General features: G+C 37.8%; 1 protein-coding gene across 8 annotated transcripts in view; it reads right to left on the reverse strand.

Annotated features, from left to right (window-relative positions):
• Window positions 1-14,028, reverse strand: part of HMG20A (high mobility group 20A) — a 44,130-nt gene that overhangs the window by 26,158 nt on the left and 3,944 nt on the right. The window lies entirely within an intron of this gene.

A 14,028-nucleotide genomic window follows, 5' to 3' on the forward strand; every position in this document is an offset into this window, starting at 1 on the left:
GACACACAAACCACGCCTTGAGCACAGAGACTTCTCTGAAATCACAGTGATTATAAACCATTCAAGACTTTACCAGATCCTACTAGTTTCCCCATCATACTCGTAAGTAATGGTACTTCCCTTCAGAAGTTCAGTTCCTCTGATTATTTATGTCAGTAAGACTCAATCATTTCACTGTTTGTGGAACGCAAACATAAAAGCACCATGAGCAAAAGCAGCTTATTAAAAAAATGTAAACGAACAGGCTGAAGTTTTTCATGGTATTCGCCCAACTCTAATATTTACCAGCACCACAACACAAGTGAAACAAGAAACAGTATTAATTAATGCTTGAGGACTACTTTGACTTAAAATATCAAACAAGTATTTTGACCTAGAGATAACTCCGAATGTCCAGAAATCCTTATTGTGACTAGCCAATTAAATTAAGAGTTACATATTTGAAAATAAAATAATAGGAGTGGATATATCTACTGAGATTGAAAAGTTGTTTTAAAGCTATTTTAGCACTCCTGCTCTCTCTGAAGGCCTTAATCATCACAAAAGTTGACAACGAGGTATAGTATATACTCCTAGCTCACTTAAATTCTGGGAAAGTAAACTCTGGCTGCTGCCACAGAGGAATACAGACTGAAATTTCTCATGCACATACCCACCAAAACAAGTCTTTACTGACCATTTTACAGAATATGAGGTTGAATACTTTGGATGTGAGAATATACTGAAAAGGGGATTGAGTGTATACTTAAAAGAATGACTCACCATGGGCTTCATGACCCAACACAAAAGCATCTACTCTGACCTCAAGAGCCACAAAGACAGCATGGAACTGGATATTTTAAATGCACTGATATGGGTACAGGGACAAAGGTTAGAGGAAATGAAGTGTGGGAAGAGTCAGTGATTCTCACACAGAACAGGCAACTAATTCTGCCTGTTTTCAGAAAAGGCCCATCTTTAGAAAAAATACGACACGCCAGCTTCCATACGTTATTGCTCTCATTTTCTTGCTGTTGCCTTGCACTATTCTAACATAAAACAAATGAATTTCAGGAAACAAAACCTGTCATTTAGAAGAAATCACAATTTTTAGATAACCTTAGTTGTGTAAAACAACAGATATATAAGCATTCACTCTGATCTGCTGTTTCATTCCCTTTAAAAGATTAACAGAACTGACACTAGCAAATTCTCTCTAATAGCAAGAAATGCCGGATAGTGAAGACCTGGATGGACTGTTTGTTTCTGATATGTCCTTAAAGCTCTCTGGCAATAGATTAATATGATCAGAAATGAAAGTCTGAATGTATATTGCATGAAGTGCACCAAAATTCCTTTTCAGTCAAGGCTTTTCTAACAGTCTAATTTGGGATTGTCTTGCACAAGTTATTGACACCATCAGATAAAAATTGTATAGACCTCAGAAACAGATGGATGGAAAAAAGAATAAGGAAAACAAGCACAAAAGAACAGACACAAGGTTCAAGCAAGTATCAAGATATCAATGGACACGACTTACAAAACCTTGTCTGGATTCATGAAAAGAAGAGAAAAATAGAAATGACAGTACAATCCTGCCAAAGCATCCTGTCTCCTGGAGAAGCAGGCAGCTCCTTTGAACAGTGTTGACAAGATTTTTCAAGTTGTCTGAGGCCACAGACAAAATGTGTGAACAGAAATACTACAGGGAAAGACTACACCCTAAAAACATGAATAAAAATTTTAGGGAAATTGGAAAGAGATTGGAACTATATGCTTTTCCTAGGCATATACCACAATTCCCCTCTCACCACCAAAAGGGAAAGCACACAGAAATTTTAAAATCATACATGAATCCACATACTTCCATGGCTCCATAAAAGAATTAACTTAAATCAACAGCAGAATGTAGACAAGTTACAATAAAGCTTTACCTCTTTCATCCTCCAAAGGCAATTGGAAATTATGACACTTAGCATAATGAATGGAAAACAAGAAAAAAACACAACAACGGCACAAGCCCACTGGAGTAGTCTGAATGCTTTCCAGTTCCAGGCAACAAATCAGACAGAGACCTGCATGAGGTATAGAAAGAGGAAGGCAGAGAGCACATTTCTGGAAGACCTGTGGCATACATAATGAAAATACTTAATTTTGCAGCTGCAGTAGGTTTGGAAAGAAAGAAGTCATGCCAGCAGCATGTCTAAATATCCTAGGCTGAGTGCTCAAAGCAACAGGTAAACATTTGCAGTATTTGCAACGATCCCCAAGCCACTTCCAGCAGCCAACTTCTTCCCACCGTCTTTCTTACTGATGCTGCAACCTCTTCTTTGTGCCTATTCTGTCATATCATAGGCAAGACGTCAAAAGCAGCCATGGGTAAATAGCGACCAAGAGCAAAGCATCACTGCCTAGAGCTTGGAGCCAAACAGCAAACAAGAACCCGCAAAAAGTGCGGCTAAGACATATAATAATCCGCTCTTCCACTTCCCTCTTTCACAGCTGCTCCTCAGTTGCTGGAAACAAGGAACTTCAGACAGAAAATATGCACAAGCTCTGCAAAATAGAGTTGATCTACGTACACAATAAATTTGATTCTAAAATAGAATGTAAATCTTTTCAAATAGGCTGAAGACTGAATAGACACAAGAATGGAGGTCTCGCATGTAACACACAGTCTCGAGCACTTATGTTTGAAAGGATTCCTAACTCATGTTTAGTTAAATGTTCTGAAAGATATTTGGCAATCAGGTTTGAATATTTACCGTATTTAGCAAACAGCAAAGATTTATACTGCTTTTACATTTCCTTTTGATGATTTCATTTCTATATATACTTGTTAAGTAAATATGGTTCTTCTGAGCTAAAGCATAAATACTATCCCAACACCCCTATATATGGGTAAAGAGGCACAGCTGGGTTAAAGGAGATCATACAGGAAATCTGTAAGTTACAACTACAACTAAACTTCAGAAACAGTCTTCAAAATGGTACCCATCTCAACCCTTTTATCTTGGACATCTCACTAACTCATAGTCATTGCTGGGTTTCAGACATCTACAAGTAGTTGGGAGAATCTGACTTGGATACACATTACACAGTTCTTACTGCAAAGAGAAATAAGAACTAAACTGTGTGTAATCCTTGAAAAAAGGTTTACATAGCATTAAATAGTGGGAAAATGGAAAAACATTTCTATTTTCAGATGGGCTATAACATAGATTTCGCCTCAGTATAACCTCACAATCCAGCATTCATTGCCTTGATCAGTAACAAAGCAAACTGGTGGGAAACAAGAGGGTTTTTTCCTGTCTTTTTTGATTTGAGGAGCCTCAACATTTTACAACAGAAGTGCATGCTCAGTGCCACAAATTCAGGAAGCTTACTTTTCTTGATACCCTTTTGCAGCCTGTTAGAAATGAGTACCCAGATTACCTCAGGATCCATTACCACATTTAATCCTAAAAGTTAGTTCAGGGGCTTTTCAGTTAGACAACTGTCTTCTCAGTCACCAGCACTCTCTCTTCATTTAAAAAAGGCTCTTCTGAAAAAACTCAGCTGTATTTTGCCTCTGCTCACATCTCCCAGAACAAAGTCAAAAAACCACACATTGCTTTTTAACCATTATGTTTTTAAAAGCAGAAAGTATTCAGTTTTTACAAAAACTTTAAGAATCATATTTGAGCTCACAAACTTCCCAAGATAAAGTATTTATTACAGTAATGGAAGCTTGGCTTTCCCAGTGTTTAAGTCTCCCAAAACAGCTAATTCCCACCCTGGAACTGTTTCCTGACCTCTAGAACGGGTCATCTATGTTTAACTGTAGACAAAATATGCCCATGGCATTCCAAAGCTCCTACGCTCACTGAAAAGAACCCAGCAGGTTGAGTTCATATCTCAGCTGAGCTTTGTTTTTCATGATAAATATCCACTCCAGAAGAAACCCTTAAGTAAACATTTAAGTAACCCGTATGTGGCTGGCATAAGTAGCACATGCTGATTCCTCAGCAATGAGCATACAGTTTTCACAACAGTCACCTTTCATATTGCTTCCCGATAAATAACAGCAATGAGTAAACCTCCAAGACCAGGTTACAATGTGCAAATAAAGAGTCCTGAGAGATCACAGAGGACTACTGCACCAGAAACTGCTTACTATCTCCAACCCATAGCATATGCCTAGGTATTTGGAGTTTAGCATGTGAAAGACAAATAAAAGGAGAAGCGTATTATTTGAACCTATACCAAGTAATCAAGCTGATTAGGAAAGACTGAAATTTCAGCTTATAAAAATTGTATTTTTTGGACAATTGAAGTATGTTTCATTTACAGTTAACAGCTCAATTAACAAGAAGCAGAAACATTCATCCACTTCACACTGAAATTTTCCTCTACTCAAGTATCCATGTCTTATCACAATGAACTTTTTAATATTGCTATTTAAAATGCCTTTCTCAGTAACATTTCCTAACATCACCTCATAATCACACATTTTATATAGCTATATCTTCTAACCATAAAAAAAATTTGCAGATTCCAACTAGTTTTGTTGACTAAGATCAACCCAGCAAAGAATTAACGAGCAAGGCATGTGTCCAGTCACCGTATTTTCTTTGCTGGCTGTTCCTGCTCAGTTGTGGAAGAAGAAAAAGGAAACTATATGAGAAAAGTCCACATTTTCTGCTATACTGAATTACTCTCACTTCCACAACTCAAGAAATCCATTTCTTGTGTCATTCATATTTAATGACTCAAAGACTACTTTAGACTAGAAGGGACTGCTGGAGGTCATTCAGTCCCAATACCTACTGAAAACCAAAATGAAGGTCTTTACGGCAGACGCTACCATGGTAGACAGTCTGGCTCAAAGCTTCTGGTCAACACAGAAGTAAAGCAGCAAACACCCTCACTGCTTTTTTTGTTGTTGTTAGGAAGGCTACCAACAGCTGAAGAAATAAGCACTGTTTATTCTCAGGACAGAGGTGAACAGAAGACAGGACATAAATGCAGTTGAAAAAATTCCTTACTCCTCTATTCCTGTGGCCACTGTATCAGACAACACCTCTCCCAGTCCTGACAAAGCTTTAGGGACAGAAGAATAAAAAGACAATTCCCTCTACCACCAGAACAGAGATCAAAAGTTTTCACTTTATTAATCTACTAATTAGAAAAATCCATTGAGAGCAACCTCAGCACAGAATCCAGGACCTCCTCTTCAATTACTGAAGCGAGAGCTGGACTTCCAATATTATACTGCCCCTACACAAAAATTCCCTCACCCTGTATATTAAGCTCTGATTTACTCTCACCTCTGAGTACAACAAGCAGTATTTACCCCAATTCAAATCATTTCAACAAGTTGTAAAAAAACAACAGCAAGTTGTCATTTCAGAGAGGAGTTACATGTTAGGCTCACTACATAGAATCCAACTCTCAGTGATTTCAAGTAGATTTAATTTAGTAGCAGTTGTAAGTAGGTTTTTTCTTTTCTTCAAAAGAAAAGCTTAGCTCAAGGCTGCTGTGCTTGGCACTCTGTTAATTAGTCTACTTGTTCAATATATTCTGTCCTTCAAGTGGAGGACACAGCATAATAAACTGAATATGCTTTCACAAGACTACAGGGACAGAAAATGGAGGAACCAAGAAGATATTGTAACATCAAGCTCTTCATTGCGTATAAGCAAAAGCTAACTTCTCATTTCTAGCCCTCACAGAGGATATAGTATTATTTGCATGACAATAAACATTGAAATCTGAAAAGAGATGGCATTTCCACTATATCAAAAATTGAAGAGATTCTGTGCCAAAGCTCAATGAAGGTTGACAAACTAACACACATGCCACTAGTAGCATGCAACCATCTTCACAGTGATGTGCAAGCCCTACCTGAATAACCAAATATTTTCTCCTTACTACAAGTATGGCAGCTCAGACTTAAGAGTGACGGCTGCCACAAGTGAGGCTGAGAGCTATTATGTTTGAAGGTAGGTCTATCTGCACAAGAGAAAGGACACAAAAATCAGAGGCAGAGAAGTGAAAAAATTGCCAGAGAACTCACTGAAAGAACGAACCCAGGGAATATTCAGGTCTCTGATTCCTTAAGAATCAGCTGCTTGAACATATTGTAACCTCAAAGTGGCCATTTAATTCTAAAATGAAGGCTAGCGGCATGTTAGCTTCAGCTAGTGACTGTAGAGACAATATCACTTACAGAGACAAATTCATTTTTACAATGAGAACTGGCACCTGATGCCTTAATTTCTCACTATGGCTTTAACGATTAGATCTTATCAACCCCTCTGCATCCTCTCATCCATACAATTTCTTTCAGCTCCATCACCTTCTTCCCATGTGGCACCCTCTTCTCACGGGCTTCCACAAGCCTCCCATAGCCTTAATTTCCCAAAGGCAGTTTCAAATCATGGTTTGTCACTGCGGTATTTAACACAATACACTTGCAACCCCTCCTATATGTTCAACATCCAAAAAGCAACTGATTTGTCAACTGTTCCACTGATTTGTCATTTCTTCTCTATTCCTTCAAATAAATTGCCATTCTAATTCCTTGTCAGCTTTTGCTGATGTACTATCTAGTTTCTTTGGGGTGATTACTTTGCACTTCATTTATCTTTTAAGCACTAAGTTATTTAGCAGTAGGAAGTCACAGCAAATGCCAGGAAATTTGTTTCTCTGATCTGCAGAAGCCGTCAGCTGCTCAAATTTCTGTATTTTTAGTTACAATGATATACAAATACATCTGCAGTAGTGAGATGCTACCAAGCAAGTGCAGAAGCAAAGACACTTACAAGTCTCAAAAATGGAGGTATGATAGATATATTTCCTGTTGTAAACTGATAACTCAATCAAGTAAAATTTACCTGCGTGTGACAGACTAGTGTACCTCTTTCATGACAACTTTCAGTAAATATATTACTGCAGGCTGTCTTATCACTTGCCCAGTTTTCTATCGGTCAGTTACTGATCCACATTCACACAAGCTGGAAGGAAAAAAACCCAACCACGCAACAGAGCTATAGACCAGTAAATTTCTACATTTATATAGCATTATTTAGATGGCTCCATAAAAAGTCAATTTTAGATATTATCTGACAAACATTACTGATCTCAGACTTGAGAATAAAGAATTGTGCATCAATAAGTTTTTCTACACATAAATCCCAGAAGTCTATAATATAAAGACATTGAGATAAAAGTTGAAGTTAGATATTTTTTTAAGTTTGTAACCTTTACTATGCATTTGAAGTCTCCTATCTTCCCACTCTTCCTCACTATAAAAAGGTAAATCCTTTGTGCATGTTTATTTGCACATCAATACTTACAATACTTTTCCACATAACAGCAACGCAAGAACATAAACTTTAGGAACATGTCTTAAGTTTCTTGTAATCTGTTATTTTCTGCATGCTTCGCAAACCCTTCTGATAAATGTCTTTTCTTAATTCCCTTGAGAAATACTTTGTTGAAATGGCCTTGGAACAGAATGTATGCTATTCCAATTGCCAATAAAATTATGCAAGTAACTTACCTAAAAAAACCCCAAACATTTAAAGTATTTTCCTACAGAGAAAATGCAAGTAAGTAGTCTATAACACAGAGTTCACATTTTCTCACACTTGTAATTAATTTTAAGTTTTTATAAGGTTAAGATAATATTAACAGAAAAGGTTTCTCAAGTCAGGAAAATATCTTTGATATTAGGATTATTTTCCTATCACTACTCATTCAAAACAATTCACAAAGTCACACAGTAAATTTAACTTGCAGTTATTAATTTCATAGCTTTTTATATCCAGATATAAACAGATGAACAATCAAATCAAATCTTACGTCAAGACAAAGACCACTTTGGTTAGTCTAATACAAATACTTGCAAGAATCTCGTACTTTCTTGAAAGTTTACTAGGCTACAGCTAAAAAAAAAAGCTTATTTCCTGTCTGTGAAGCTGCAGTATTCCCACATACAAAGGGCTAGAGGGAATGATTGCAATCACCCAGACTGACCTATTTAGCACTGGACACCTGTCCTCTGTTAAGAAAAAAGAGACACACACAGAGGAATTCAAATCTACACAAAGGTTATCTAGTCTTGTTTGAAGACTGACAAGTAAGAGAAGCATCACTGCATCAGTTGCCCTGCATTGTAGTTACATATACAGTAAATTTGTACAATTCCATGCTGCAGCAGTCACTTAGATCTTGTTATGCTTTTGCAGGCCAGACCCTGTAAGCAAGAAATTCTGAATAAGTTGTGATTTGACAAATGCATCCTTCCAAGAAGTTAAACAAATGCAGTGCCTACATTCACTTTTAGGACTGAAAATATGCCTTTAACTCATTTTCAGACTGACCTTTTTCCAGTGTGCTAGGAACCCTTCCTGAATTCCACAAGTAGCTGTAGCAGTGCCAGCTGCAGAACAGAACATGTATTACTACCTCACCTGTTACACTCATCTATTCTTATACCTAATGTTTAGCTGCTCAGAGCTTCACTAAACCCTACAGTTCAGCTGGATCACCCAGCTACCTCCAATGCCTCTTCATGTCACTGCTTCCAAGGAGGCCTTCCCCAGCCTGTACCTATCCTGAGGTATACTAGTTTAGATGTGACCAGATATAAGGTCTAGTTTCTTCAAGTATAGTCTTAAAAAAAAAAAACAAAAAACAAAAAACAAAACTAAACCAGGTTAGGAAACTACAGCTATTGAAAAAGCAGTTGTCACATTACCTCTCCAAGTAACCAACATGTTTTAAATTTATGCCATTTTATTCAAAGACAACAAATTTCAGAAAGCAGGATGAATTTGTGACTTCAAATTGACATTTAAAAAAACAGGGATCACAAACTAATATGATTCAGAAGCTTTTTTCTGCCCTTCTTTTTCCTCTACTCAGAGCTTAAAAAAACAGGACTTTGGCTTCCAAGTTCTGAGGAAGTGTTTAGTGCTAGCGAACAGTTAACAGAATCCCAATAACGTCACACAATGATTTATACACTACTGTCAACTGATGAAGTAGAACGAGAAAGTGGTAAAATAGTGGTAGCATAAGTTAAGCATCAGATGAACACAATTTTCAGGCCTCTTTCTAAAGCTTTGCATATTGTGATACAACCTAGATTTAAGGGTAGGTTACAGAGTAATAGCTTGCTGCTGCAGAGCCGGGAAGGTCTTGCTCCCTTCTTTCTCACCTGGTTATGGCAATCTCTACAGCTTACTGGATTTTCACAGAGCTGCTCTAACTCCCTAACTCTTCCATTCGGGAGAAGGGCGGGGAAGAGGGGAAGCTGGGTATCTTCTACCAGCTCAGACACACAGCTGAAAGGACTCAGAGGGCTCAAGTAAGTACCAGAGCTTATTAAAAAAAGAACGCGTGAGGAACTTCCAACTTCCATGCATGGTAAACAGTCATATTAAGCTACATGAGCCACTCCCACTCATCAAAGATAACTTTTTGAACTCATTCTGCAAGTAGTGGTTGTAGTTTTCACACGACATGAAGAGAAGCATTCAGAAAGGTCATCTACCTGCATGAAGACAAGTGCTAGAAGGTGCAGACATTAGCTCTCCACTGCCTAAGGTTCCATGGCAGTCTGAGCCTATTTAACTGCTCATATCACATCATCTTTAGCCTGGCACCTCTGTTCACTGGACAAGTCATGTGTTTTCAGCATGCTAAAAAAACACAATAGCTTTTAGTTCATTTATCAAGTCAGTTTATGCCAGATTAAAGGGTGAAATGGCTCAGTAAAGGATACAACAAGCATTGCAGCCAGCAGCAGAAGAGGGGATGCAAGTCGCAGAGCCAAGAGTTAGCGACTTACATTTCTATAACCCTACAGCCTGGGATGCAGGTCTCCCACTAAAATTCTAGTGGTGTCAGAAATGAAGAACATTTTAAACTATTCCAGTAACTGTGGGTCCCAAAATAGTGATAAGTGGGAGGAAATATGATTACCAGAAAAAAAAAAATAAATCAGGATTATCTCATAAGCTGACTTGACATTCTCAGTTTTTTTTCTTTCCAATCTAAAGCTAAACATTCATTCTCCTGATGAAAGATGAGATTCTTTCCCATGAGTCTGAAAACAGAACTTGAATTCCACAGATTCTGATTCATTTGCTCTAACAAAGGATACTTATTACAGAAGCTCTGCGTATCATATATGAACTGTAGCAAATATCTTAATTAAACTCAGCAGAAGAGTAGCTGAAGTCTATTCTATCATGCTTCCTCCTATATTAAAACTGTGAGGATACAGTCAAATATTGTTTACCTCAACTTCACTTCACCAGTAGCATGAGCCACGTGCAATACCAGCTAAAGCAGAACTGCAGAAAATGCACTCCAAGCCAGAAATCTGCTCCAAAAGATGACTTCAGTATTGTTACCTGTGATAGTAACTGACCAGACGTCAGGACTGAAAAAATCTGCAATGCTATGTTTTTTACATAACTACACTAACCAGGCACAAATGAAGAACATCATCTTCCTGTGGTGGTTATTATCAGATTTTGCACTGGCAAAGTTTAAACTCCAGCAGTAACAACGAGCACATTGTATCTCCTAATGCTGTACTGTCTCCACTAAGTTTTCCCAATTTCTGCCAGTTTATCATTGCTTTGGTGCTCTGTTTTGAACCACAAACCTGCAGCTCCTGTTTTAGAGCCCTTCTTTGTTGAGACAACCACAAATATTCAGATCCAAGCAGCAAGAACTAATGTAAAACCTGCTCATTAAGAAATACATTCTGAAGGAGAAATAAGGGCATTCTAATACAGCTATATAATTCAGGACTTTTGGAGACTCTGAAGATTTGCTTATCTGTTCTAGAAATCCTATACACAATTTGTGATTAAAGAAATATTCCAACAAGATGTTTGTGTATTTGAAGATATGGTAGCTTTAAATGGAATATCCTTCTACAATAAGTCTTAAATTTTTCATCCTTTAGGTATAAGAAGATGTCTTTGTAGATGCGCTGGAGAAGTGAAAACACAAACAAGCAAGATTATGCATCTTCTTAAAGTAAGCTGTGGAAATGTGGGACATGAGAGGAACACCGTACCAAGCGAAAAGGTTTAGAATGCCAGTAACAAAAAACAAAAAACAACCAAACCAAAAATCACACCCTTAAAACTACGATGTACACCAAGCCTTCTTCTCTTCCGTTTGTGCGGAATTTATCTTGAACTGGGAACATTCCCCCTGTCCTCCAGTCATCTTGGCAGAAATGTGATGTTAGCAAACTTCAGATTTAAAAGTGTGAAAGAAGATTCACAGTTTACTGCTTTCAGTGCTTTGCTTGGTGTTGATCTGTTTTCTCTGTTGTATTACTACCAGAACTTGTTTCACCACAGCTCTCTTCACTGTTTTTCCAACTATGGAGACTGATACAGCATATTTTGAACACTAGTTTGGGACACTAAACTCCATTACATCAGAAATCCAACCTTTGATCAACAAATAATTATGGCCTCAGAGTAATAAGCCTGAGATTATTACTCAGCCTATTCTTACACAAATTACAAAGATGGTCCATTCTTCAAAGAAAAAGTTCATTTGCATTCCTGATGTTCTGTCAATTACTTGTTTTCAGCAAACAGTACTCCAAAGTTAGAAAACAACACAGCATCTTATGTCCAAGGCTTTGAAACAGCAGCCAAGGAAATTCCAAGAGAAACAAATTGTTTCTTTCTTAAGTAACAAACACAAAAAAGTCACAAGAACCACTAATTCATGTCATACCACTTACCTGAAATAAAAGGAACTACAGAACACACACAGCTAAGTCTGACCTCCTTTAACCACCATTTGGCTAAGACTGTCTGAGAACCCATTCAACCATAGCAAACCACCATACTGCAGGCTTATGTACATAACAAATATTCCTTAGTCTTCCATTAAGCTTGTTTTCAAAAAAATTCCCAACTCTCTCACATTCCCTGCCCTTGCTGGGACATGTACCACAACCAAGGTACAAACCAGAGAACAGTTGCACCCTCTGAGTAGCTAGTCACCCAGTACAGTTTAACCTAACAGCACAGCTAGAGGCACCTAAGGGGATTGTCCTGCTTCTCCCACACGCCACGCCTGTTTCTCTCGAGCCAGAAGTGGTGCATACAAACACAGCAAGCTGGTTCAGAGGGCAAAATGGAAGCAAAGCAATCCCTCCTCCAGATAGCAACATCCCCTGAAATGCTACATAATCAGATTAAGTATCAGGATAAATAAAAGGAATGGAACTGGCCTTTCAGCAACTGTTGTATCAGTATGGATCCAGAGCCGCTAAGGTTGAGTAGCTCCTTGATTTTATTCATCATACAGTTATATGTTACAGTTAAAACACGGGCCTTACCGCTTCCCCATCTTATTACTCTCAGTCTTCTTCACAACCAGCCACACTCACCTCTCCCACATACACACTGGTGTTCATGCAAACTGTTTGGTTTTCAAATTGTCCAAGTCCATGAACTAATTTAACAGACAGATAAAGAAGTTTTCATCTCATAAGATCTTCAAAACAGTTTGTCAAAAATGTGGATGAACACTAGCATCAGAGGCCAACAGCAGCAAAGATTGACTGTCTCCAGCTCCTTCAGAAGGACATCGCCAAGCAGAAAGCACAAATCATATATACCCCCACTTACTTAAAGTCTTAGCAAGTTCTACAGATGACAAATATTTTGAAGGGCAATTAAGAACACTTTGTTGAGAATTTCTTTTGGCTGCAAACAATCCCTCAAACACCACTGTATAATTAAAGTTATTAATTCATCCTTTCATATTTGAACACAACAATAAAACAAAAGTAGATTTTGCCCCCGGAGATTGACTAAACTGACAAGAAATTCTCTGTGTTCTGCACTAGTTAGCAGAAGGAAAAAAAAAAAATAGAAAAAGTATTCAGAAATCATTTCCATCAGTCTTAAGTCTTCTGAATTGAGTTAATAACTGACAATTCCACTACTACCCTCATGCTCTTGTTTATGTGTTTCACACATTGTTATCATCAGCAACAAAACTTTACCCCACTTGGTCTTCCCAAACAACTCTTCCCATTTTCATGCTATTGCAATTCTTTGAACTACAGGCTAAGGCTGTCAGCTGCTCACCTCATTACTTATCCCAGCCACCATGCCCAAAAACACATTCCAAAGTCTTAGATTCCCTTTTACCTGAAGAAACAGTACGAATAATCCAAGTCATAAGAATTTCAGAAACAGTGCAGTATAAGATTTGTTTTCTTATTCATATTACACCAAGCAAGATGTATGGTCCAAAAGACTGAAATCACAGTCAGCTGCTGCCCTTGTCTTCCACAAAGGAGAGCAGGATCATTTGTTTCTAGGATCAAAATCATTAACAAGCCTCTCTGAAGACAATTTAGCACAGCTTCCATTTAACATATTTGCTATTAAAAATCATCTAGTCAGTAAAGTTCTTAATATCATTTCTGAAAGATAAGTTTTCCTCAAAGTGCATCAGCATTTGTGAGAGTAAGGTCAAGGAACAAGAAAGACTTCCTAATAAATTTAGAACTTAGAAGTAGGAAGTTATTCCACTGTAGTTAGTTTTGTTCCCCTGTAACACAGAATGAAAATTTCTCCCAGATAAACAGTCATTCAAAACTAGCTTTAGCTGCAATTCACCAAAAGCTGTCCTCATCAAACTGTTATTACTAGCCCTTCAGAAATAGAAGGTCAGCCTCTTGTCCTGACTAGATAGGCACAAACACTGCAAGTTATTTCTTTAATAAGAATTAACCCACTGTGGGATTAACTTGCATACAAAAAGCTTTAACAGATACATCCCAACAATCCTATTAGAGCAGAGATTATTACAAGGCTAGTCTGTTTTAAATTGTTTACCACCTGACCTTTCCCATTGGGAGCAACACTGACAATGCATGTACAAACTCAGATCCAGTTGTTTTGCCCTCAAAACTCTATACAAGACCCGTGTCAGACTACACACAGTAAAAACTAATGGCTGCGCTACTGATGTCACTGGTAAAAGAATAAGGCAACT

The sequence above is a fragment of the Chlamydotis macqueenii genome, chromosome 12, assembly GCF_036417535.1.
Source record: "Chlamydotis macqueenii isolate bChlMac1 chromosome 12, bChlMac1.mat, whole genome shotgun sequence".
NCBI classification, from domain to species: Eukaryota; Metazoa; Chordata; class Aves; order Otidiformes; family Otididae; genus Chlamydotis; species Chlamydotis macqueenii.